Raw genomic sequence first — 27,037 nt, 5'->3', positions numbered from 1 at the left:
TTTCAGCATAATAACACAATAGCATAATGCACTATCCTGCCTTTCCCCTACAAACTAATAACTTCTACTGTTAATTAACAGAAAGAGATCAGAATATAGGTCCTCCCTTCACTGTCCATCCCCACTCTACTAAGGTTTCAATGACCATATGCCCTAACCAGCCCCATAAAACTTTCTTAACAAACCTCATCAATAATACTGTTTCTCCCAACCCACTATGCAACACCATTAATTTGACATCCTAAACACCACATTACCCATTTCTTACATACCATAACAATTTCACATCCACACCATATCTAGAAAAAAAGGATGTAATATGTCTAAACCCAATACATGCCATAACAGAGAAAACAGGATTCAGAAAAAACAGTAAGTAGATAACCTGACACAACAGATGCCACCAAAATAACCTCCACCAATAAGAAGGTGGGCATGACTGCCACATGCTCTGAAAGGAAGCAAAGATCCATCCACTTCACCCAGTGTGGACATGACAAGCTTACATGCACCTCTGAGAAGACTCAGAGTACCATACAAACTGGTGGAACCCTCCTCCTATATCTTGTGCAGCTGTCCCTGCTGATTAAAGGCATAATAACATGCATGCAACACATGGCCCTGTAAGTAAGCAGACACACATGATAGACACACATATCCAGGGTGACACTGTCCCCAGAGGGACAGAGTAAAAAATCAAGAAACCATATTAGCTGCATCAGCGCACCATCATCTACATATTCCAACTCATTGCCAGAGGCCTTGATTGCGAAGGTAATATACACACTACAATGTCACACCGTTTGATGTTGGTAGCTACACACTAACACTCCCTCTGTCCGCATTCTTTTTGAACTCTCCTCTGCCTTTGTCACGGTAAACCACAACATCCTGATCGCATGTCTCTGTGACACCCTGGGAATCACAGGTCAGGCTCCGGCGTGGTTAACCTCCTTCCTTTCTGACTGCCCATTCCAGGTGGAACTTGGGTCCTTTCTCTCTACTATCACTCTTTCAACTTGTGGCATTCTCCATGGCTCTAACCTATCACCCTGGTTCTTCAATGTCTACATGGCTGCCCTGTTTCATCTCTAGCTTCCAGTGTTATGTGGATGACATGCAGCTCTCGTTCAGGCTACCCTCAGCCACCTCCTCTACCTCGCTCATATCTGACTGTCTATCCGCAATTCAGTCATGGTGTGCTGCAAATGACCTCTGCCTCAACGCCAGTAAGACTGAGATCGTTTGCATTGGGACTTCTGCTCCCGCTTTCCCACTCTCACTCTGGCCGGCCTCCCTTGGCCCTGCGCCCACCCCCACCTGGAGGCAAAAACCCTTGCGGTCATCTTCAACTCCACTCTCTCCTTCTCCACTCATATTTCGGACATTTCTAAAAAGTTCAACTATCTCCTCAGAGGTACTCTTCCTTTTCTCACCTTCTCCAAGCAGCTCACTGTCTCCAGAGCCCTGGTTATCTCAAGGATGGACTACTGCAACAGCTGCTTTCTAAACCTCCCTGCCTCTGCTTTGTGCCCTTCGCAACTCATCCAGAACAGAACTGCAAGACTTATCCTTGGCCTCAAGCCCAGGGACCTTATCTCTCTGGTGCTGAAATACCTCTAATCGAACCCTGGGGCTGCAAGGATCAAGTACAAGACCCTCTGTATTGTCCACATGGCTTTCTGGGGCCTGGGACCTGCCTATTTGCAATGATACCTACCTAAATAATGTCCTTCCCTAGCCCTCTGCTCATCTACCTCCAACCTTCTGCGAGTGAGACGGTTCTCCAAGCACAGATTTCGAGGGACATCTTTATCCTAAGCAGGGGGCTCCATCTGGAATAGCTTCCATGCCGCCCTCCATCTTCAGCCGGATTCCCTTACGATCCAGAAACTCCTTAAGATTCTCCTCTCCCTTTACCCTGCTAACCTCTCTCTGTCTCCGCTCTATCCCTCTCTCACTCCTTTCCACACAGTTTGCTGACTGGTTGCCGGGTGTACCTCAGAGTTTCACAGGTCCCTGGCACCCTTGCCAGTCCTCTTTCAATACACTTGCCTTGTGTATAGGCACTTTACAAATAAACATTACCATACCAAACATGCTCCTCCCAATACTCTGTTGGCATGGTACATGACCTGATACAGTCAAAATGTCCACACATACTGACAAAGGTGGTAATAGCTCCCCTACACCATGCAAAAACACACAGAAAATCCAAGGGGCAACAGATGATATGAAAAGATGATTTTACGTAATTGACCAGTTCCCAAACACCAATGTTTTCCTTAACTGCACACATGTGTGATATGCCACTGATTGGGAAGAAGTATGTCTTCCAGAACTGTAAATAATAGCATACCCTAAATTTACAGATTACATGTGAAGCAGACATAACCTGCACACCCTGTTTCACCAGGATCTTTAGGTGAACGCACCACTTCATGGTACTGTAAAATAGTACCCTGGACTCATTCATGACCACACACATGGGACAACTGGCATGTCTCCTTGCTAACTGAAACATAGAGAGTGACAAGGGAGTGATTCAGAACTTCAAAACTAAATGCCACTGAAGGGCTCAGATACCACTACCTGTGACATTGATGGTGAAGGGACTAGTCCGATTGGCTTTGCACAATTATCATATAAACCACAATGATCAAATATATCCCCAAAAACATCCCAAATGTTATGATATCATAACTCATTTGATAACACACCTTTACACAAGTATTTCTAAGCACGAAAGATAAGGTAGGGAAGACAGAGGGAAGACAGACAAACAAACCTACTAGGCCTTATGTCATTCAGATCATACAAGTGTAAGAACGAAAAGTGGAAACAGAAAAGGAGGGAGGAAGTGCAAGGGAGAGGGAGGGGAAAACAGGGCACAAATGCTCACAGTAAGTGCAGCCAGGGCAGCATGGCTCTGGGTAGTGCAAGGAGAATACTGACTGCTTGTCCTCTTTCAAGTACGCTGGTATTATTCTCAGGAATTTCGACACCTGTGCATGAAGAGAGGAGAAAACAATGTACTCACTGCTTTACACAAACATGATAGTGATAACATGTCTGCAGAAAATCAATCCGGTAAATACTAATAACCATATGTGGTAAAGAGAGTTGTACTGGATGATTGCACCTTTGACGCTACACATACAGTAATAACAATTACTGCATATAAAAATACAACACATTTGCATTTCAGAAAACCAGTACTGTATCATTGCTTCCAGTAATGCTTGTACCAGAAGCAGAAGCACCACATATGCTGAAGTAGACACCTCAGAGGGCAGCCACCATAGCAGTTCAATCCGTCAATAATAACAGCCAAGGAAATGCATCAATTGACCAGATAGTCTGCTTAGATGACTGTGATTAGCAAGTGTACATTAAACAAGAACTCTTTAGAACAACATTTATGGTTACAACGACTATGCCCATTGTATGCACTCATGTTCCACATTAACAAATACAGTATACAGAAGTTTTTGTTTGTACAACATATTCGGCTCTACCACACTCCTGCTTTTCTCAGCACCCATGTAATTACTCCTCCTTACCCATCCTCAACATAGAGCATAGACAATGAACTACCTCACCTTATTCCACCCATCTCAGCTTAACGCAGCATCCTAATGCTCTATCCTGCCTTTCCCCTGCAAACTAATAACTACTAGTGCTAATCAACAAAAATATATCAGCATATAGGTCCTCTCATCACTCTCCATCCCCGCTGTACTAATGTTTCAATGGCCATATGCCCTAACCAGGCCCAGAAAACATTCTTAACAAACCACATCAATAATACTGTTTCCCCAACCCACTATGCAACCTCATTAAATTGACATTTTATACACCACATTACCCATTGTTTACATACCATAACAATTCCACATCCACGCCACATCCAGAAAAAAAGGGTGTGATATATCAAAACCCAATTCATGCCATTACTGAGAAACTAGGATTTAGAAAAAAACAGGATGTATATAACTGCCACAGCAGATGCTCAAAAATCAGCCATTTGGTCTACCTGCAATGCCAATAAAACATGAAACCATCAAAATAACCTCCACCACTAAAGAAGTAGGCATGGTTGCCATGTGCTCTGAAAGGAAACAAAGGTGCAACTGGCCATTCAGTTTGCCAACTTCTGATATTTCTGCACCTAAAACCATACATTTTTTTGATAAATCTAATCACAAATATCGGGACACAAAAAAACAGCTTAATATCCAAGTACAAAGCACACACACAGCCACAAAAGTTGTCAAGAGTACAGTTATACTGCATGGTTCACACTATGATTTCTTCTGTAACCCAGAGCAATGAAATTATCCTGCAACTAAGACACTCTCTGCAACAGCGCCTCGATGCCCAAGGGATGTTAGTGCGCTTTACAAATATTAGTACATGATACCCCCTCATTCATATCACATCTTGAAATATCACTAACAAACAACCTTTATTTGCAAATACATTTTCTGGCAAACATAAGCATATCATACCATGGCATACTGCTTCATTACTCTAATATAGAAAACCTTACTTTGCAGACAATACTTTACCAAATGAGACACCTAAACATACTTCAGTATGTATCTTACAAATGCAATAATTCAAACTATACATAAAGTACGTACACACACACACTATCACTCACCTTCAGCTGCTCCACATAATGAATAGAACTTCATCAGAACCAAACTCAGAACATGTGCACACTCTGAGTTCTGAAATCATAGTGTAAAAAATGCACACAAATGTCACTTTCATAGCTTGCACAATTCAATAGCATGAAAAGAGGACTGTAGAAAACAAACAAATAAATGACAAATACATTTCTATTACAACCTACAGAAAGCAATAAACCACAACACAATCGTTCAAATAATACTTTAGACAATATTTACGCACTGCATAAAAAACCTTTTATTTTGTTCCTAATTGTACCCAATAACATACCCGCGGCTATAACCACGGTTACATGATTAAAACCCACCCATAGTCGTGGCTACATGAACATTTTTGTAATGCGCTCAATAACACATATGAGAAAAATGTCAAACTCAATTCACATTAGCCTTCAAGTGAGAACATCCAAATAGAAACACATGTACAAATCTCAGCTATAACATCCACAATATAATGTGATCACTGCACCAAAATACAACCGGCTGTAGTCATGGCTACAGCGACACAATAGGTATAGACACGACTGCACCCACCAAAAATACATGAAGTGCCATTTGCCCGATCGTATCCACAGCTATCAAAGACTGCAAAATGTGATTGGTACACGCATACTCGTGGCTAATACAAAACAGTTATAGCCTTGGCTGCACCCGCTGAAAACACACAATGTGCCATTTGTCTGGTCGTACCCGTGGCTATGCCTGTCCCGTGGTGGTCATGTCCCGTGGTGGTCAGTACCCACCGCGACAATATGCCTAACAGGGCATGACGTTTAATTGGCTGTTACTCTAACCACAACGAATTAAAAAATGACAACACACACTTTTTCCTTTTCCAATATACTTACACAGTTCTCAGAGTGCTTCTTCTTCTTTGGATTCTTCTACCAAAACATCTCCAACATTTTCAATCAGAGAATTACTCTTCCCCTCCATGATGATTCAAAACATTTTGGAAAACCTGTCTGCGCTCTTTCTTTAGTAATTAAGTTTCTTTTTCCAAGGAGAAAAAAAACCTGTGCTCCCTGTCAAAAATATTTCTCCACAATCGCAGCATATACCTCTCATTTCAAACACTCCATCTAATATAATATATAAGAAAAACACAGGTTTGGCAGAAAAAGTCACAAAACCGCAGCACATAGACTGCAGGTGCCTGAGAGGTGTGGGAGTACTGCCAAGTACAACGCACTGTTGTGGAAACAATTAGAGCATGGGCAATTTTCAGTCACATAATAAAACGACTCTTATGTGAAAGGAAGCATCCCCTCCAGCTGCATCCTTTCACATCACTTTGGCTTTTCCTGCTGTGCTGAAATTACCGCAATTGCGAAGCCGTGAGAGAGTTTTCCTGCACTGTCCTTCATTCAATTTATCTTAGGTCCCATCTCCCATTTACAGCCTCGGTTGAAGAGTCGGTTTAGACTCGAAACACGTGTCAGGCTACTTTGCAAATAAAGCCGTCAGACTTATAACCACATCTCTCTTCAATTACTTGCAACACATGCCTATATTGCACTCTTGGGCGCAGTGCGACTGAGAATTGCCTGTGCTCTAATATAATATATATACAACCAAAAAAACCTTGTAAGCCAATGCTTTGAGAACTCATCACCTATGTTCTCAACATCACTATTAACCCCATTCTCAAAATATTCTCCACAACCTTCTGAACCAAGACATTCCTCTCCTAGAATTTGCTCTATGTTTCAAATATTAAATACAACAATAAATATACTTCAAAAACAGCACTGTTTCCAAAGGTTGCACCTCACCCATCAACAATTGTATTAGCATGTATAAACATCACTCAAAAAAATACATTCTCTGAAAGGCTCTATTCAATTCAACAGCATCTGAGCTAAATGAAATCCTATTGGCAGTCACCCACCACATAAACAATGAACAACCAATCAAAAAACAAACACAAACATTCCACCTTCTCGTGTCATTAATCTTCCTCCATTCCAAATTCTAACTCTGAACCGACAAGAAGTATTTCTCTGTACCACTAGAACAATGGAGCAATACTTGGATTGGCAGGAGGAGAATTTCCCTACAGAAGAATGAATTAGAAAAGCAGACAAGCAAAACAATCATTATTGTGTAAGTACATTCTACATATACATAACTGACATATTCACTCCAACCTGGGGAAGGTCAGAACCCCCGCAGTCATTCCAAAATCAGTTTGAGCGCCCATGTTAAGAGAATTGGTGTGAAAAGAATTGGTCCTATACCTATTCTTATATGGGGTTACAAGAAACATGGCAGTCCTCCTAGGCATCTGAGTCGAGGAACATCAAAGACATAACTGACAAGAACAAAAAAGTACAGAGGAAAAAATCAAAACAGGTGAAAGTACTTTTAAGATTATGTTCATGCATGATGGCATCCAAGAGAAAAGAGTCCAAAAATGTATTGTCGGTAATACCCGCCTCCCTCTCCATGGTGCCATTCAGATTTTGCAATTCAGTAATTGTTTCAGCCAAAGGCACCGTTATACGAGTCATTGAAAGGCAAATATGTGCAGCAAGTTTTGTCCAATTCATGGCACACCCCACACTACATAGCTCTTCAGAAGTCCAAAATGTAGCGATTCTGAAGGGCTACATGATTTAAGTTCTTCTTTGATGGCATTGAACGCTAATACAGTGGAATTGACAAATAATAGCAACTCGTAACATCCAATTTGATGCCATTTTACATTGACAGTGGAATGCACACCTGGGGCCAATAGAGAGGAGAAAACATGTTCAGTACGGTTAAACAGTCGAAAACGATAAGGAATGTTCCTTAGAGGCTCAGAAGATGCTGCTGACAAATTGTTGGATTTTTTCGATCTCCTCAGAAAGTCTGTTTCTACAGAATTCTGCAAAGTTTGTACAGTGTCCATGTCCAATGACGCAAGGAATGCAAGGGGCACACGGGACAAATGGGGGCAACCATGTGGACTCAGACCGTGTCAGGTAGCTCTGCAGAACCACAAGGATGGGCATGTGCAAAGTGGTGATGCTGCACACACCTCTACAGGCCGGAGGTAATTGTTTGTACGAGAAGGGCCCACATAACCAGAATAAATCGAGAATCACTGCCATACCTCCAGTTAAATCAGGAATACACAGAGTGGTGCTCTAGTTTTGATTTGTGCCCACAGGCACCATGCCATTGCACTTAAAACACAGACAAAAACATGTAAGTAACCAGACCTTAACATATTTCTCAGGCTCCTTGAGCCATTTCATGAAATTCACATATTTCCTCCAATCTTTTGCATATGCCAAATTAGTTTGTGCCACCACTTCTTCAGAGAGTCCCACCATGCCTCCAGCCATGCAACTTGTTACCCCTTGCTACCATTCATTGTTCAGGATAAACAGACCATCAAGGTTAAGCTGCACAATTTGTGTATAGCGAAAATCACTGTGATCTTCCCCATTCAAAATTCAACATTGTTCATTGATCGGAAGGACAGAAGCTGCTACATATTTCCCCAGAAACTGCCCTTGAACCCTGCATAGGGCTAGGTGCACCAGAAAACGTGCAAAAGCCATTTCTACCTCATTAGGAATAAATGATCTAGGGACACCAGACGCATGGGGAATAAGGGAGCAAATGTAACATGACTCATTTACTCTTTCTCTCCCCACTCTCTTCATGTGCTGGTACCATACGTTATCAGCTGCAAACCTGTGTGTGTCATTTACAATTTCTAAAGTCTCATCAGAATCATCGGATGCAAAATCAATTTTGAAACTTGTTTGCATTTCTGAGTCAAGTGTACCCAGATAAACCAATTATTCCTCTCCCTGTACACATATTTTATCCAACACATATGACCCCAAAAATAAAAAATAAAAGAACTATATAAATTATCAATTTCATTCCTTATGTTTGCGGTGAAAAACTAAAAAATCCAAAATAATCAGTATATAATCAATTCCTACTATAAAAATTCAAAATATAAAGGCCAACTTTTAAAACAATGCTCAGGTTTCGTACGCTATCCTTCCCCGTCAGCTGGAATGAACCGCGATTCCTTAGATTCCACTTAACTTAATTATTAGTAGACTGCTGTTCCACAGGCGTCAGTGGTGGCATGCTGGTGTCCCTCTGAACATCATGGAGATGCACCCACGCTTTAATGCTCTCCACTTTTACTGCCGTAGGAGTAGAGAAGATGACCCGATAGAGACCTTCGAATCAATGGTTGTTACAGCGACGGATAAGAATATGGCTGCTGATTTGGCATCAGGGTGCGTGAAGGGTGGACACACAACCAAAATTAAATAACAATAGGTGCTGCACCTCTGTACCATGTCAACGAAGTCAACATGCAATTCCCTAAAAGGACCTGAATAACCCCTCTTACTGCCCTCACAGTAGTTCCTGGATTGAATTCCTTGCAGTGTGTGCAATTACCAATAAATCTACTCACCTGCTCAGAGAGGTTGGGAACAAACCAATCCTCCTGTTCCGCTGAAGTTCGTCACTGAGGAGTATGTGCCAGGAAATGCAGTTGCTCCAAAGCCACAAGAAGCAACTCTACGGACATCACTACCTTCCCTGTTAGGTCCTGCTCCACAACAAATCTTTGGGTGAGAGCGTACACCCTCTCTTCCCCAAAATCATCTTTTTCTCCTGTGTGGCTTTCCCTTGCAGTTCAACAATTTGTAACAAGAGGACTGCAGTATACTGGTCCGGTAAATGTACCTGTTGGGACATCATTTCTATGTTTGGGATATCTGGGAGGGGCAAATATGCAGTGCCTTCGATGATCGGTCTGCGGCATTGTTACCAGTGCTACAAGGTCAGTGTTTTCTGTATGTGTAGCACATTTAACAACCCCTACCTCCACAGGCAATGTTAACGCGTCAATTAATCTTGATAGCATCACAGCATGCTGACAGGGGTCCCATCAGATCTTCTAAACCCTCTTCTATGCCATCTAGATAACCCAGAATTCATTGTTGTGGTGACATACGCAGAGTGAGAGTAGATAGTGACTGCCTTTGCCTTACTCATACCAGCACCTCAAAAAGCACCACCAATTGGGCTTCTTGCACAGAGTAATGTGATGGAAATCACTTCTCCACCTCTACCCGGTACTTACCATCCACAAGATTTACAACTGCTGCTCCTATATGCCTTTCACCAGTGTACTGATGAATTGTTGATGTTCCATCAACAAAAAGTGTTCCTCCTGTCTCCAAGGCATCTTGTTTAACACTTTTATTTTTCCTTCATCTCCCTCAAAGGTCACACAATGATAAACATTATCACCAGGCTGGACAGGGTCAGCCTAAAAAAGTTGCTGGGTTTACTATGTGACACCTCACTGGTTGTGCAGAAGTATTTTACCAAAATAAACTTGCACCCGGAAATCTCTGAGTAGCCAAAGTTAATTTTATTTTTTCAAAATTGCAAAAACTGCATGCTCCATGTACAGTGTCAACGGGCAGCCTATAGTAATTCCTGAGGACTTTTGTATTGCAAAGGCCACTTCTGCAAGAGATTGCTAACACGGAAACTGACCCTGAATTACTGAGTCTAACAATCCACTATGATAGGCCATGGGTTTGTGACCTAACATTTTTTTCTGTTAGGACCTCTGTCATTACCTTCCCATCTGCATGCAAAAAAAGAAGAAATGGCTTTTGGTAATCCAGATTCACCAAAACTGGAGCATTACTGATCACAGTCTTGAGCTCCTGAAAACAAGTTCTCATTTCATCTGACCACTTGATCAGATTCTTCTCTTTCTGTACTTCAGTGAGAGCTTGCAGCAGGGGCATTGTGTAACTAGAGTAGTAGACCTGCAATAGTTTCAGAGCACCAAAAACTGTTGCACCTGTTTTACCGTAGTTGGTTGAAGCGTGTTCAGAACTGTGGTGGCTCTCTCGGGCATTACCCTTCTACCTGCAGTCAATAGTACCTGTCCCAAATACACTACTTCTATTTGACAATATTGCAGTTTTTCATTGTGTACTTTGTACCCTTTCTCTACAAACAGGGTGAGGAGCCTGACTGAACCTCCTGAACACTTTTCCTCTGAAGCACTACAAACAAGTAAATCATCCACTTACTGAATTACAGTGCTGCAAATACATCTGAATAACTCTGTTAAAAACAACTGGAGATTTACAGTACCCTTGGGGTAACCTTGTGTGTTCAGCGTTTACAATACGTAAACGCTGTGTGGTACTGGAAATCGGGGTGTAAAGGAACTGAGAAAAGGGCATTTTTCAAATCAATAACTGTGAAGAGGGTCGACTCAATAGGCATGTTACGGAGAATGGTACCACCAGAAATTCTGCTTCAACAATGCTGTTCAGATGCTGCAAATCCTGAAACATCCTTTGCCTTCTTCACATGGTAAATGATTGTGTTCCATGGGGACACAGAAGGTTGTAAAATGCCTTACTTCAACAATGCCATAATTGTCTCAAAAATTACTTTGTCTGCCTCCTTAGGCATGGGGCCATTTGCCTCCTTCCTCATTGGTGCCTGAAAGAACCACGCTGTCCTTCTTCACATCCACGGCTTCTAGAAAAATGATATGATATGACGTGGCATTTATAACACGCATGTACACAAGTGTTTCTTGGTGCGACAAGACAAGGAGGAGGAAACAAAGGGAGGACAAAATAACTATCTTACTAGGCTTCTTTCATGCAGATCATGCAAGTGCAGGGAAGGGGGGAAGGGGAGAAGTGCCGGGTGGGGTGTGCAAGTGCAGTTAACTGACAAGTGCAGCCAGCGGTTGACTTCTAAGTGCAGAGAGAAGGGACTGTAGGGTTGCAGATACAGACCCGTAAGTGCTGGGTAGCCCGGAGGCAGTGGAGGACAACTGGACATGCAGCAGCCTGGGCCCGAGTTCAGAGGGTGACTAGGTGGCCAGTGCACGGAGCAGTCAGGTGCATCAGCAGGGGAGAGGAAGAAAGAAAGCAGAAGCAAAAAGCAAGGTATTGAATTCCTTCCGGAACCAGAGGTGGTTCTTCTCAAGTTTCAGAGAGGAAGGGAGACTGTTCCAGAGGTTGGCCCCAGCCAAGGAGACAGATCTGCCCCCAACTCTCTGCTCAGAGAAGCGTCTGACCCTCAGAGAGTTGGAGGTGGATGAGCTGAGAGCTTGAGATGGAAGATGTTTTGGAAGAGAAATTTGGTGGTAGAGCAGTCACAGGCCCCAGAAAGCCTTGTGGATATTGTGGGGGGTCATAAAATTGATCCTTGCCGCCAGATGGAGCCAGTGAAGAGATTTCAGAGCTGGAGAGATACAGGTCCTGTTCTCAATATGTTGTAAAGATCAAAGAGTAGAAGCAGGAAGATTTAGAAAGAGGCTGTTTTGCAATAGTCCAGCCTAGAGAGGACCAGAGCTCTGGAGACAGTGAGCTTCTGGGGGAAAGTGAGAAAGGAAGAATACCTCTGTGGAGGTGCAGCTGATCGTTTGGTTTCTCAGAAACTTCAGAGATATGAGGAGAGAAGGAGAGGGTGGAGTCGAAGATGACACCAAGTTTCTTAGCCTCACAGGAAGGAGCAGGAAGAGGGCCCAGAGTGGGCGGCCAGAGAGAGAGAAGACAGAAGGGAACGGGTGCCCCAATGAGGAGGAGATTATTGGTGACACACCATACCTGTATTGCGGCCAGACAGTCTGGTATGAGAGAAGAAGCAGACATGGCCGAGGGGAGCCTGAAAGAGAGCCGTGTGTCATCCGCATAACATTAAAAATTGAAGCAGAAAGAAGCGATGCAGTGGGCAAGAGGTGCCAGGTAGTGGCTGAAGAGCCATGGATATAGGTTAGACCCCTGGGAAACACCACAAGTAGAGAGAGAGATAGAAGAGAGGAAAGACCCCAGCTGGACCTGAGAGGATCAGTTGGTGAGAAAGGAGGTCAACCAGGCTAGGGCCTGATCAGTAATATCAAGTTTGTCCTGGAGGCGATTGAGCAGGATGGCATTGTTGGCCGTGTCAAAATCAGAGGATAAATCAAGGAGAATGAGGACAGAAGGGAGATTATAGTCAAGATTGGAGAGCAAGTATTCACGGGTGTTCAGGAGAGCAGATTCTGTGCTTCTGGCAGTTCTGAAGCCAGACTGATGGTCATGGAGGCAACCGACAGATTCAGTGTGTAGATTAAGCTGGGAGATGGCCAGCCTTTCCAACACTACTCTCCAATCCACTCACTACTGTTTTGCATCTGACATTACGCTCAGCGTGACCAAACCTGCATTCTGCTGTATATTTCTGTGCTTCACTGTAAGTTTACGAGTGGTTGTATACTCTGTTTATTTCTATAATTATGTCTATTATAATATATTTTATATATACAATTTCTGTACTGTATTGTTAATGTACGCTCTTTGTATATCTTGTATATGTTGTTTATTTCTGTAACTATGTCTACTAAGTTCCCGTGACCGGATGCCCACAGGCCTGGCGCGCGCTACAAATAAATAAAATACAAATACAACTACAAGAGTTTGCCCAGGAAAGGAGTGATGGAGATCAGGCGATAGTTAGCCGGAGAGGAAGGATCAGCCGAGGGCTTCTTTAGAAGGGTTTGCACAAGTGAGTGCATAAGGGTGAGGGGAACGTTTCAGTGGAAAAGGAGTGATTGCAGAAATCGGTCAAGGCTGGTGTCAATATGGTCCTTGATAGTTCTGGATGATCAGGGGAGAACTTACTTTGATTAGACTTTCATAGATAGGAAACATTTTCCGGGTGAACAGGGACAAGGAGGAGAAAGGAGGAGGAGGGACAGCCTCAGACAGGCCAGGAGTGGTTGAGGAAGAGGAAGAAGAGGTAGAGGAAGAGAGGATGAACAGGATGTACTGAGTTTTAATATGAAATGAGAGGGCAAGGCCGTGCAGAGGGCATGGAAGGGAACCGGAGAGGTAGAGACTGCATCATGATTGGACAGCTCCTTGTAGATTTTGAAAAGTTTGGCTGAGTTGTTAGATGCCACATGGATGCAGGCTTGGATGTAGGCTCGCTTCTTAGAGAGGAAAGAGAGTCTGTAGTACCTTTGGAGCAGGCAGCAGGCCAGTTTGTCAGGAGGGTGCCCAAGGCCCTCCAAATCTCTCCAACACCCAACAATTGCGTCTAAGGGCGATGAGGTCAGAATCGTGCCAAGAGTTGCACTTGGATTTGTGCTTCAAGCAGATCCTCATGACACGGGCAAGGACAGCCAGAGTATTAGAGATAGAGAGATGAAGGTTAGAGAGGGTTGTGTCAGGGTGTGAGTCAGCCAAAGGTGCAGGAGGAGGAGAGAAGGTAGTGGCAAATGGTAATGATAGTCCCCGGTGCTGTCTCCTGTGACTCAGCAGGCAGGAACAAAAATTCTAGGGGTATCCGCCCTGTCTGATCTCTTATTCCATGTAACCACCTTAACACAATCATTACCCCGTACAAGAATAATGCAGAATGTACTTGCCCCCTACTAATAGCGCTGTCGCTGCAATAGGCCACAAAAAGCACTGCTTCTCTTAATGGGTACAATCCTGGAGTTGAGCACACTATGCTGTCCTTTGAAAAATTGATTAACATGTTAAGCTTGCTCAGGAAGTCCCTTACCAAAATGTTCGCCGGAGTATCTTTGCAGTATAATATGGGAGCCGATAAAGTTTGATTACCTACCTTGATACGCAAATCTTCAGTGTATGGAACGGATAGATCAGCCTCAGAAAACCCCTGTAAGTCCATTGCTTTGCCTGATAGGGGAAATCCACCTTCCTTAATACAGGATTTCATGGCACCTGTGTTGACCATGAAAGATAATGGGCCTCATTATGAGTATGGAGGTAGCCATGCCCTTAATAAGAGCACGGCTGCCTCCATACCGGGTTCCAGGTCTGGGTTCCTTCAATGAGGAATTACCAGGCCATTCCAACCTTGGAGGACTCAGTAATTCCTCATTGAAGGAACCCATCCCCATTCCCATTTCTACCCCCATAGGGCTCAATGGGAATGGGGAGGGAGTCAATAACGGGCCCGTTATTAGCTCCTTGGTCCCCTTGCGGGACCCACAAAGGACGTCTGGTCTGACCAGACGTTCTGAGCGGGTCCCGCAAGGGAACCTTGTAATAGGGCGGAATGAGTTTACCGGCGCCGTTAAACCCATTCCACCCACCTCATAATGAGGCCCAATGTCTGTTTTCCTACCTTTACACCTATCTGGGGTTACTCTTCCAGCTCTGTAGTAACCAATAGAATTGAACATGTCAGAGATACCTGTGGGCTGGCCTATTCCTGACACATTTGAGCTCCAGGATGCAAAAAAGGGTTTCCTCTGAGTACACTTGCTACAGTATAATGGGTAACTGTCCCATTTGGTAGAGGATTCTTCTCCCGGGCCTGTACTGGTGCCTGGGCTGACATGCTCGGTGCATGAGTCTGTGTCACTCCAGTACCTAGGTTCTGATCAACCTGGACTTGCTGCAATTACACAGAGTTTGTGGAATCAGTCGATATTTGGGTATTCATCTGGAGGGGACATGCGTTACAATACTTCAGTTGACTTCGACAATCCTGTGACACATGCCCCATTCATCCACACACCCAACACTGCACTCTATACATCCCTCCATACCCGTCACCCTTAGGCCCATTGAACCAGGGCTCCATTGCTCCAAATGCGCCGAATGACCCAACACCTCACGAAAAACCTCCACTACCCCATAGACATCTTCTCATCGGTCTAGGTCCAGATACATACCTGTCTGTCCATGCTTGCCCCATTTCAGAGTCTATTTGTCCTTGGTGTCCCACTGGTCCCTGTTGTCCAACTATGGGGCTGGTTATCATTGCCCCCTCTAAACAAATCTTCACTAGTTTTTTTCTGGACCAGCTTAACCTCAGCCTTTTTTTCCTGGTCCGTACTATCCTTTTCCTTTTCCTGTCACGTATTACAAAAATTATCAATGTGTTTATGCATCTCCTGTCAACTCTTCGCCTCTATCTCTACAACCTTGTCTAGGTCATGCTGTACTTCTTTAGGAAGTCCCTTTTTCAACATATGATAAAAAAAAGTCACGTTTTTGTCCCATGCCTCGCCTGTCTCTGCCCTCCACATCTCCCGCATCAACTAAACGTGGGCAATGGGATCCTCATCTAAATTAATTGTTTTTGCCAAAATAGAATTTATGTCTGGCGTATCAACATACATTATCCTCGGTGCTCCCCAAACTTGTGCCCTATTGTTATTGAAAGCCACTCCATCATGAGTGTTCATGTCTAACTAAATTCCCGGATATCCTACTTTTGTCCACAACTCATCTGGCTGTTCCTCCATAAATGCTGCAAAAAGGTTTTTCATGTCCCAAATTGCCAACATGACACTGGCAGTTTGTTTTTCTAGAGCATATATCCACTTCACCACCCCTGCAGTGAGTGAAGGAAGCATCTTCTTTGAGTTATTCCGGTCCATGTGTGACCACAGGACATAATACACCCCCCCAGACCTTTCTGGAGTAGTGGGTATTACGTCACTTTTCCCTATCTCTCCTCGCCCTCTCGCAACAGCCATGCAGGCTCCACGATTTGTCCAAAGACCCCATGGTGGGCTTTGAAGAGTCCTTACTAGAGTTAGAGGCATTGCCTCTGCTTCCTGTCCTGTTTGCTCATTGTCTGTCTCCAAGTCATCCTCTTCTTCCTCCTCTGTCCCTTCCATCACATCCCCTGATCCTTCTGTGGGGATGAACACACCCTTGGTTCTGCCGTAGCAGGCCACCTCTCCCCCCTTCATTCTAATTCCACATCTGTAGCAATGCTTTCCTTTTCATTTCCACACTTACTCGGTTTGTGACAGATTTATCCAGCCGTACGAGAATCTGACCATGTCTCCATTTTCCTATCTCCACTTCCTGTGTTTCCCTCTTCTCATCTTCCTGCTTTTTACTCTTATGCTGTTGTACCCATGCCACTTCGCTCTCTACTAACCTTGCTGCTTCTTCCCGATTCAGTCGTTCTTGTCTTTCCGCTACTCTCCATAATCTGTCCTCTATCCTGGAACTGGGGGGCAATTCTCCCCTCGCTGACTTTCCTTCAGGCCTACTCCTTACAACCCTCTCTCGATCTGGCTCTTCTAATCTCAAGGTTAACGCTGATTTATCCTTAAGATACACTTTTCTTCTTTCCTCTTCCATTCAGGGCCTGCCAACAACCTTTACTAAAGAAGGTGTTACCCTGCCTCTCGAAAATTGGTGCCGACGGAGTTGTTATCGTCTCGTAAACACTGGAGTAGTCACTGGAGAATATGGTGCTTCAAACTCTGGATTTGCAGGCGCGAAAGGATAGCACCTTCCTTCCTTGTCCCTTCTTCCAGAGCCACAACCTTCTGGGCCTTCCCGCCCTTCTATTTTAACCTCCATATATCCAAGATATTCAGTCTATTGTCTACTTTCAACCCCTTATATTTGGTCCCTAAGAAAGTATGCAGATTTTCCAATATCTGCATATTTGTGCCGGTCAAGTGGCACAGCGAGTAAAGCGCTCGCTTTGACATCTGTGCAGGGCCTGCTGACGCAGGTTCGAATCCCGGCGGGGCCAAACTCAGCCTTTCATCCTTCCGAGGTCGATAAATGAGCACCACACACCGTGGGTAATAATAAGCAGCGCTCAGATACCTGAGGGTTTGTATCGCTATATAAATGCTAAATTATTATTATTATTATTATTATTATTAATATATGCCTTTAATAGGACCCCTCACTAGGCCACATCTTGCCCTTCGTTTCCTTCAAGCATTCCTGATGATATTTCCAAATATTTATTTTCTTTCCGGGAAGCACTTTACATATGTGATTGAATGGAGTTTCCATGTTTCAACCAAAATCCCCAAACATCTTGATATAAAAAAAAAAACAACCCAAAACATTCCTTTTCTGTACCTTAAACGATTTTCCCCACACTCACTCTCCACACCCACTTCTTTATCATGTATAGCTATGTATTTCTCAACCACTCACAATAGACAACATCTTATTTAAACTCGCTGGCCCAAATCCCGTCCATTCCTTTGAGATTTCACCTTCACTCGAGCATAGAAAGAGAGCAATGTTTTCTACTACAATACCAATTAGTTAATGCTTATCTTCACACTTCTGGTGTGAACAAATACTCTTATCAGGTGACCAAAGGCACAGGAGTATGCCATCTTGTCAAAAGAAGTGCAGTGCTCCCAAGGGAAAGACATACCCACCTTGGGCCCATCATGTTGGTCCCACCATGGTGTTTCATTCGCATGCAGTAGGTTATTTACTGCTAAAAGATGGATGCAGATTCACAATAGAAAAGAAGGAATACGTGTGAAATAGATGTACACATTATGCATTAAAGCACTTACACTCACCTCCTTAACATTCAAATGTGCAGTGGGAATCAAATACAAACAGAAGAATGTACACTACTGACTAAAGGATTTCAGGCAAGAGGCTACACCAAAAAAAAACAAAATCTATTGATTCCAAAAACAGACAACCCACAGAAGATAAAGGTACTGTAAGAATGATAACTCGGTACAATTCTGTAAGCAATACAGTTCACAAGGTTTTCAGGAAGCATTGGCATTTATAAAATTGGAGGAGGGTTTGAAACATTATATAAGTGATACACCAATCTTCGCTTACACAAAAGCTCCAACACTTAGATCTATACTGAGTCCATCATTTATGAGTAATCAAGCACAGACGGGTACCACATGGCTCAATAAAGACTTAGCAGGATATCATAAATGCAACAGTTGCAATTTCTCAATATGCTTTGAACTATAAGGAACTAAGAAAGAATCAAACGGATAGCTTAATCAAAGAATGGATTAATTGACCCACCAAATTTGTAACATACACCAATGTTGGTACTTAAATGTACATTGGAAACACTAGACGTGAAGTCTGGGTTCGGATCAGAGAGCATATGAATATGATGGCAAGTGAAGAGACTGAGATCCCATTGGCAGCACCTTGGCAAGAGTTTCACCAGCGAGATGAAAAGTAGCATGTGAGATGATTTGGATTACAGACTGCCAAATATGATATCTGAGCCGGGGACAGAGAGCTAAGATTGAGCCAAATAGAGGCTAAACATATCTGCAAATATCACACAGTGTCCTCAGGACTGAACATTGAACATGAAGTGAATGTGTTCCTGTAATATTTGGTGGCAGTAATTTCACACATTGACAATTCTGTTTGTTTAATGTGTGCACTTGGTAATTTCACATAAACTCTTTCAAAAGATTTGCCAGTGAACCCCATCTACCTGACAACAGATGAGATATACAATAATCATCATTCTTTTGAACATTATCAAATGCACTTATATCAAAACAGAATGATCTAGTTTACATCAACATGAATTTTCTGTTTGCCACCTTTTGCTCATTTAGAAATGAACACCTTTCATTTCGGAGTAAGAGGATCAACAAACGTTATCACATTTCAATTCTCCCTCGAAATAGTGTCTCAGGCCACTATTAGAATAATCACATAAAATTCAGGCAACTCGCTTGCCATGGATCATTTCTTGTTATGAGTGACATCATGCGCAGAACACATAACGGTACTCATTGTATGTATATATACATCGTAAAATTCATGTCCACTATTAATTGTTGGAATGAAGCTTGTGTCCAGAAGCAGAGGTATTAACTAACCTCAGGATCAGGAGATGATTTTCAAAAAAACAGACTGATATAATTGTTAGGCAGAATCATATGCAGTACCCTTTGGGAACACCACACACAATTAAGACTACAAGTGTAAGAACAATTTCACCTTTGGTACAAACCTGTACTACACAGTAAAGTGGTAGCGATTGCTGAGCAGCCAGACTTATCTCAAGAGTAAAGTGAGCAGCACAAGAAGTTACACAAAGGACAGCAATTACTATGGTTCAAATAAACACTGATTCAAGGTTTCTGAGTAAAAGAATATACATGTATTTACACCATCAGTTATAACACAGTTCACTATTATAAAGCAGCAGAAAATCACAATCGTAATATAATACAATAACACCCAATCAATTCTGAACAAGTTAAGCTCAAAATGAAGTGTGAGCAAAATGGCACACCAGCAATTTAAATGGGAGAAAAGATAGGTTATTCAAAATCAACAACACCAACTAGTTACAAGCAGGGCAATCTAGAAAAGGCTACTACAACTAGGATTCAAGTCAATAGGTCTGGTCCAATGTTAATGGTTCAGAGTCTTTGCAGAGGATCACACAGTTCAAAGTAGTTTGCGGTTAAGTCTTTGCCAAGAGTTCAAAACAAAGTTGGTTGGAAGAAAAGGTATTCAAAGGAGACGAGAAGGACAAACCTTCGGATAGGTGAAAGAATACAAGCACTTTCACCGCTGTCGGACGGAATGAACGACCAGATTTGCACAGTACCTAAAATGGAGAAGAATGCTGTTGCTGAGGCAGTTTTCCTGACAGTTCTAGCAGGACAGCCACCTAGCCAATCAAATTAGAGTATGACTTGGGTCTCCAAGGAGACCCTTTGCAAGGGATCTCAAACCCCTCCCTCACATCCTATCCACCCAGACACTCAGGCACCTAAGGAGGGCTTCTGTGCAGAAGCCCACCAAAGGACGGCAATCAAAGGAACTAAACCTGGTTTGGCGTGCAGGGTAAATCACGAGAAAGTCCTTTACAAAAAGAATTGGTGAATAAACCCGACCGGAACCAAATAAAATAAAAAGGGGTCCAGCGGGTTAGAGATTGAGGCTACCACCATAGCCTCTAACGGTACCGAGGCTATTTTCATAGCCCGCGGTAGAATAAAAATGGAAGATACCACTGCCACCAGCCAAATTTGAGAGAAAGGGGAACATAAAAATGTCCCATGAGAATTAGACAAAAGGGATAACTATTAACCCTGACAGTACTCTATTGGAAGATAGAGTGTACTGGGTCTGAGATTTAAAAAGACTAGTAAAGTCAATGGCAACTTTACATGTTTTGGGAGACAGTAGTCCGTCCCAGAAAATGGAGTTTAAAGTGGGAAGTCTAAAAAGACAACCCTGTGTCACTGCACTAAAGGTGCTGGGTGACACACAGTAAAAAGATGATGCCTTTAGAGTGGGTGAGACTCCATAGTCCATGAGCAAAAAATGTAAATTGCATGGAAAATGAAAAGTTCAAAGCCCAAAAATAGAGCAAAAGAGATGAAGGGCTCTAAAGTAGAAGGGGAATTAAGCACTTGTGTGAGAAATCTCCCTAACAACAATACACTATTTTGTTGTCTGTATGGAATATACAAGTAGTTTCTTTGCATTTAACAATATTGTTTCATGAATGAAGAGATAAGGACCGCATGTGCCATCACTCATTGTATATAAATTGTACAATAAAAAATGTTGTTCTGAACATGCAGCACGCGGATACTAACCTCAATGAGGTGTTAAAGGAATGGTTCAGTAAAAAATGTGTATTGTCCCTACGGGTCGGCCATGTGTTTTGAAGCCTAAGTCACTCGATTTTAGAAAAATGTCCTATGGACCTTACCCGAGTTTTCGTCCATTAAATACACGCGAAAATAGGCATCAGGTAGCTGCCATTTTGTGATAATCCTATCAGTCGCCCCATCGGCCTGGCTGACCTGCTTTTGCGGCACTAAATCATATCCCCCGCCCTGAGCCTGTCATCAGCAAACGCGTACCGCCCATTTCACAACGCCAAAGCACGTCTCATGTCAACATTTGCTGCGCTTCAGCTAATGACGTGTCGTCATGGAAATGGCAGGACGCCTCTTTCCTCAGTAAGTATAAACAGACCGTTTCACAACACACAGCAGCAGATTTTCAATTCCATTCCTCTCTCTGTGTTACTTTGAGTATTCTGTGACTCGTTTCTGTGCTCTGGTCATCTACCTTCGTTGCTTGTATCCCGTGTAAACAGATACCAGTACCACCGCTATAAATTATTTTAGTTTGTTTAACACACAATGGCTAGAATAATGCCCTACATGTACGAGCCCGAGTATACCGAGGAGGAACTACTGGAAAAGGAAACACACGAAAACGATGGGTCTTCGGACAAGAGTTGGGAGGACGATTCAGCAGCTGAAGAGCCTGGACCTAGTCGCATGGACGGTGTTTCCACCTGGTGCACATGCAATCGGTGCAAGCTAATGCCAACCGAGGACGAGAACTGCTGCAGCTGTGAAAACTCGGGATGCGTGGTCTACATTTCGGAAGGCGAGCCACGACCGCAATGCATCACCAAGCTGCCAGACTTCAGGGCAGCCTGCCTCACACGGTCCGTGTTGAGGATAATGATGGTGCTTATGCACAAACTTCACGCAACTGTTCGTCCTCGTAATCCAAGTAACGAGTAAGTATACTCTGCTTGTCATGCCACTCCTATTTCATGGTCTTCTACTATATCCAAAATTACATATACATATCATTGTAACACATGGAAGTCGTTCAATAGTGTGCAGTGTCTAGATAGCATTTGTCCGAGCAGAATGCCATTAGTTACAAGAATTGTCATTGAGAACAAACATTTATTAAACCTATCTTAGTTATTTAAAAACTGTTTGTTTCATTCCTTTTCACAGGTGGTACAGGCTGGTAGCCTATCGTTCCTTTACATGGTGGCTTCACGGGAGACTTGGACACCGCGTTCGAAGAGTAACACCCGCCTGTGCCGTTCGCGCCATAAGAGAAACTTTCCTGAGTGACAGCGGTCAGTACAGGGGATTTTCTCTCGATGTGCTGCAACCTGGCCTGTATAATGTGTCTTGTATTTTTGTGTCATGAAAACAAAATACAAAATAAAACACCACATATATTTTAACAATGGTGTTTTGATTTTTTAAATGAATCAAGTGTGTCTCCATTCAAGGATGGACGTCAGACATCTGTGCTCCGAATGGGTGAAGGTCAGGTCGCTGTGAAGCAGGGTGCTCACTATCTATCTAAGCTAACATAAAATATTCTCAATAATGCATGCACTAAATAACACTTGTTCAAAGTCTTTCAGTAGGTTATGTCTCTATAAAAGTCACACATATATCTATACTATCAATTAACATTGGATTATACAGGCCTTAGGTTAAGGGTTTTGACCACTATAATACACTGGTTGAAGTGTGGGTCTGTGCTCACAAGAATCTCCGCTAGGTGGCATTTGTTATTGATAGGCAACAATATACTGCAGTAGGGGTCTAATGTTAATTGTGGATCTGCTAGGTGGGCATCATGTAGTGGTCAGTGGTCTGGCACATGAGGAGAATACCTTGCAGAGACACAGGGTCACAATGGCAGTAAGTTTCCACTGGCGAGGGTGCGTAGGCAAGGACACGTTTGTGGAGATGAATGAGCTATGTGCTTAGTTCAGGCTGGTTCACATGCAGGACAGTGATCACAGAGGAAGAGTGATGTGTTACATTTATTAGCTGTTGCAAATACCTCCGGAGTTTTCCAGTCAGAGTGGGAACGAGGGTGGGGGCCATGTGCTCTACGCGCTGTAGTATCGCAGTGAGGCCTGGTCACCAAGATGGAGTCGAAAGGGGGTACAAAACCAGATGCCCCGTGTCCTGCTCAGTGGTCCCATCTATGCGATTGTCAACCAAAGTTATCACATAAGGGCAAGGGGCGAACCCACTACTGGAGGCACTTGGTCCGAGTTTCTACTGAGAAGTAAAGCATGAGAGGGGCCTGATGGCCCCTCTCTCCCACACACTTATCTGCACGGCCACCAGCCTATCCACCCCCCCTATCAAAGGCAGTTCGCACCCGTGGATGAGCGCTGGCATAGGGGTCTGTCTGGGGCGCAAACGTCCAAGGTGCCAAATAGCATGTACACTTCAAAAGGTATCCCACGCCAAAGGGGCAATCACTCACATGGCCTCCTAACACCCCGTGTCTCCAGGCAGGCCTCCCTTGTGGCAGGCCGCCCCCCTTCAATCCGCATAAGTGTTTCTCCATTCAGCACTCTTCCTGTGCCTTATCTGCATGCCCACCGGCCCATCCACCCCACCCCCTATCACAGTCAGTTTGCACCCGTGGATGAGCGCTGGCATGGGGGGCTGTCTGGGGAGCAAACGTCCAAGGTGCCAAACAGCATGTACACTTCAAAAGGTATCCCACGCCAAAGGGGCAATTGCTCACATGGCCTCCTCAGACCCGTGTTTCCAGGCAGGCCTCCCCTGACGCTGACCACCCCCCTGCAATCTACATAATACCACGACATACACACGTCATTCATTCACAAACACACCCCTGTTTGTAATACTTTATAAACCACTTTCTATATCTAATGAGAACATCTTTGCAAGTCAACTCCTGAACGTTCTACCTGAGAAGCACTGAGATCTATGCTAATCTGCTTGTCGTCGTGCCATCTGTGACCGCTTCGAGCAAACCCGTCAGTGTGCAACTTGTGACCATCTACCTGTTCTCCTGCAACATACTGCTCGGCCTGCTGAATCCAACTGTTTGTTGGTCAAGGTAAGGCCATGTATACTAGTCATATTTTGGTTATTTTTAAATGTCTATCTATTTGCGATTAGAGTACCCAATAGTGCTATGTTCATTTGGCTCATTGCTATTGACTTAAGTTTCAATTGTTATGCTATGAATAGATATATTTATTTTCATCTGTGTCAATTGTCATCGAATTGCATCCTTTTGGGGTCCAGTCTATAATGTAAGCATGTTCCCTTCTCGTGCAAGACAGAACATCCAAGGGACGAGTCACATGTGCAGAGTTTAGTCACATTATTTTACACTTTTCTGCAGTTTATGCAAATAATAAGCCGCACATGATGAACTGGTATAGTACCGGCGAGTAAAACAAACTTTGCATTGAACATTGTATGGGTCATTTACTTTTGTATCACATTTTAATTCATCTAGATTGTTTAATAATGTCGATATTTACTTTTCAGAATTTTTGACAATGCCTGCCTGTTCGATTAGCGGTTGCCCTTCGAAGACACATGCTAAATCTGAAGGCACTACAATGCATGTATTCCCGAAAACTGTTGATCGAATAAGAGAATGGGTCAGACATTGTGGATATGAGCTTGAAAGTAGAGCCCAAGAAGTCTTACAGGACAAGAGGGGTGATCGATTCCGCATCTGCAGCGGCACTTTTCCTCGGACATGTACACAACATCTTGGTTAACAAAGAAGAATAAACGGCGAACGACACAAAAATTGCCAGCAAATGCTATTCCCACTCTATTCATCCACATTCCGCCACTGGTGAGTCGAGTGTCAGTTTTTAGCTTTAGGCCTTGCGGTAGTGTGTAGGTAGCCGAATCAATTAATTGATATTTTGGGTGTTGTTTCCAATTTGTAAGACTTTTGACATTGATATGAGTGTATAGTTTTTAGAATAATGACTTGTATCAATATATTATTTTTAGATTTTATAACCAACAAACGAAATCTATATATGGGCACAGGGAACTGTGTTATATTGCGCATTTTCAGTAGCATTACTCAAGTATTCTGTCTCCTTACATGGCAATTTTAAATATTGGCATTTCATTATCAAATAATAATTTACCTTTACAACTGCTTGACTATCCCTTGAATCTGAAGCAAGAACATTCTACTTCCGTGACATGCTCGCAGTTATCAACCACTTCTCGCGCGTATCAGGTAATCTTACTTGGCTATTCCGCTACAGACTTATTTTATGCATGTCAAGTAATAGTTTTTATGTATCGTGTGATTATTTTACCAATTGTTTGGTTAGTGCTTTACAATTGATATACACCTTAGTTGTCGTCCCCTGGTGTTTGTTTTCAGTTATAATTAGTGTTATCTATACTAATGGAAGTATTGTCTTTCAGGGAGATGCTGAAGTGTCCACCACATTGACAACAGCTCTAGATGTTCTTCAGCAGCACGAGGTATGGATACTGACAGCTCCATCGACCGTGATCATCAGGACTGGAACACTTGTCGTTTGTTCTACACCATGTTTCATTCGTGGTTTGCCACTGATATGTACCTGTGCGGTCGACCCCAAGTGTGTGTTATGTTTTCAATATTGTAATCCTTACTAATGCAAATACTATGTTCCAGGCAGTTGTTGAAGCGTCAACACCCGCACTTGATGCAGAGCCTGACAATCAAGTAATTCCAGGTCAACTGGAAGCGGGACCATGCGTATACGAATCGGCACAACAGATTTCGGAAGTGCGCTCTACATTTACAACATCCCTAGATGTTCTTCAGCAGCACGAGGTATGGATACTGACAGCTCCATCGAGCATGACTATTTGCTATACTTTCTTCCCTATTAACGCAAGTACTGTGTTTCAGGGAGACGATGGAGCTTCCACTACAATCACCACATCCCATTTAGATGATGCAGATGTAAAGAAATCGGACAAATAAGTCCATTAATTCTGATCATATTTAAATATTCCTTGATTCTTTTAGACAAAGCATCATTTGTGGTTATCTCTTTAGATGTACCTGTGCCGTCGACCGTAAGTGTGTGTATGTTTACAATAATGAAAACCATACTAACGCAAGTACTGTGTTTCAGGGAGTTGCAGATGCATCCTCTTCAATACAATCATTTGTGGCAGTCCATGCAGAGCCAGAGGTATGGATACTGACAGCTCCATCGAACTAGGTCATCAGAGCTCGAATACTTGTCGTTTGATTGTTTTATACAATGTTTAAATCGTGTTTGGTTATTGAGATGTACCTGTGTGTTCGTCCTCACGTGTGTTTTATGCTAACAATATTTTGATACATAGTAATTAAAGTACTATGTTTCAGGGAGTCAATGGAGCCTCATTCCGTGCTGTTTATGCGGATACAGAAAATATAGTCGTTGCAGCGCAACAGGAAGGGAAGAGATGTGGAAACGAATCGGAGCTACAGCGTGCAGATGTTGAAGATCGAGTCCAAAAAGTTGCAAAGAAAACAAACAAAAATAAGGTTAGTTACAAACAGTTCATAACGTTAGAATTTTTTTTTGTGCTGGGGACTATTTTATGTTCTTTTCCAGTCAATTGTTCTATACTTTATTTTGTGTTTAAACTGAACATCCCTTTTCCAATCTATCCTCTAGTTACCCGTGGGTGTCCAAACTATACATACACAGACAGTGAAGCGAATGAGAGATGTTGCTTGCCAGACCATTTACAGTATGGAGGAACTATTAATTCAGATGCGGCGTGTTGAGACTCGAGATGCTCATGTCCAATGGCCAGAACATGAATTGAATGTGTCCGGAGAATCCAGCAAAGTTGTATTGGACCATTGCTACAGTGTGACCGCACAACCACAAAAACATGATACAGGATGTATTGAAGATAGCTCTGAAGTAGTCGCAGATCAATTCACACAATCTACACCCGCCAA

The sequence above is a fragment of the Ambystoma mexicanum genome, chromosome 3p (genome assembly GCF_040938575.1).
Source record: "Ambystoma mexicanum isolate Mex_15411 chromosome 3p, UKY_AmexF1_1, whole genome shotgun sequence".
Lineage (NCBI taxonomy): Eukaryota > Metazoa > Chordata > Amphibia > Caudata > Ambystomatidae > Ambystoma > Ambystoma mexicanum.
The sequence above is the reverse complement of the archived record's forward strand: the minus strand, read 5'-3'. Positions refer to the sequence as shown.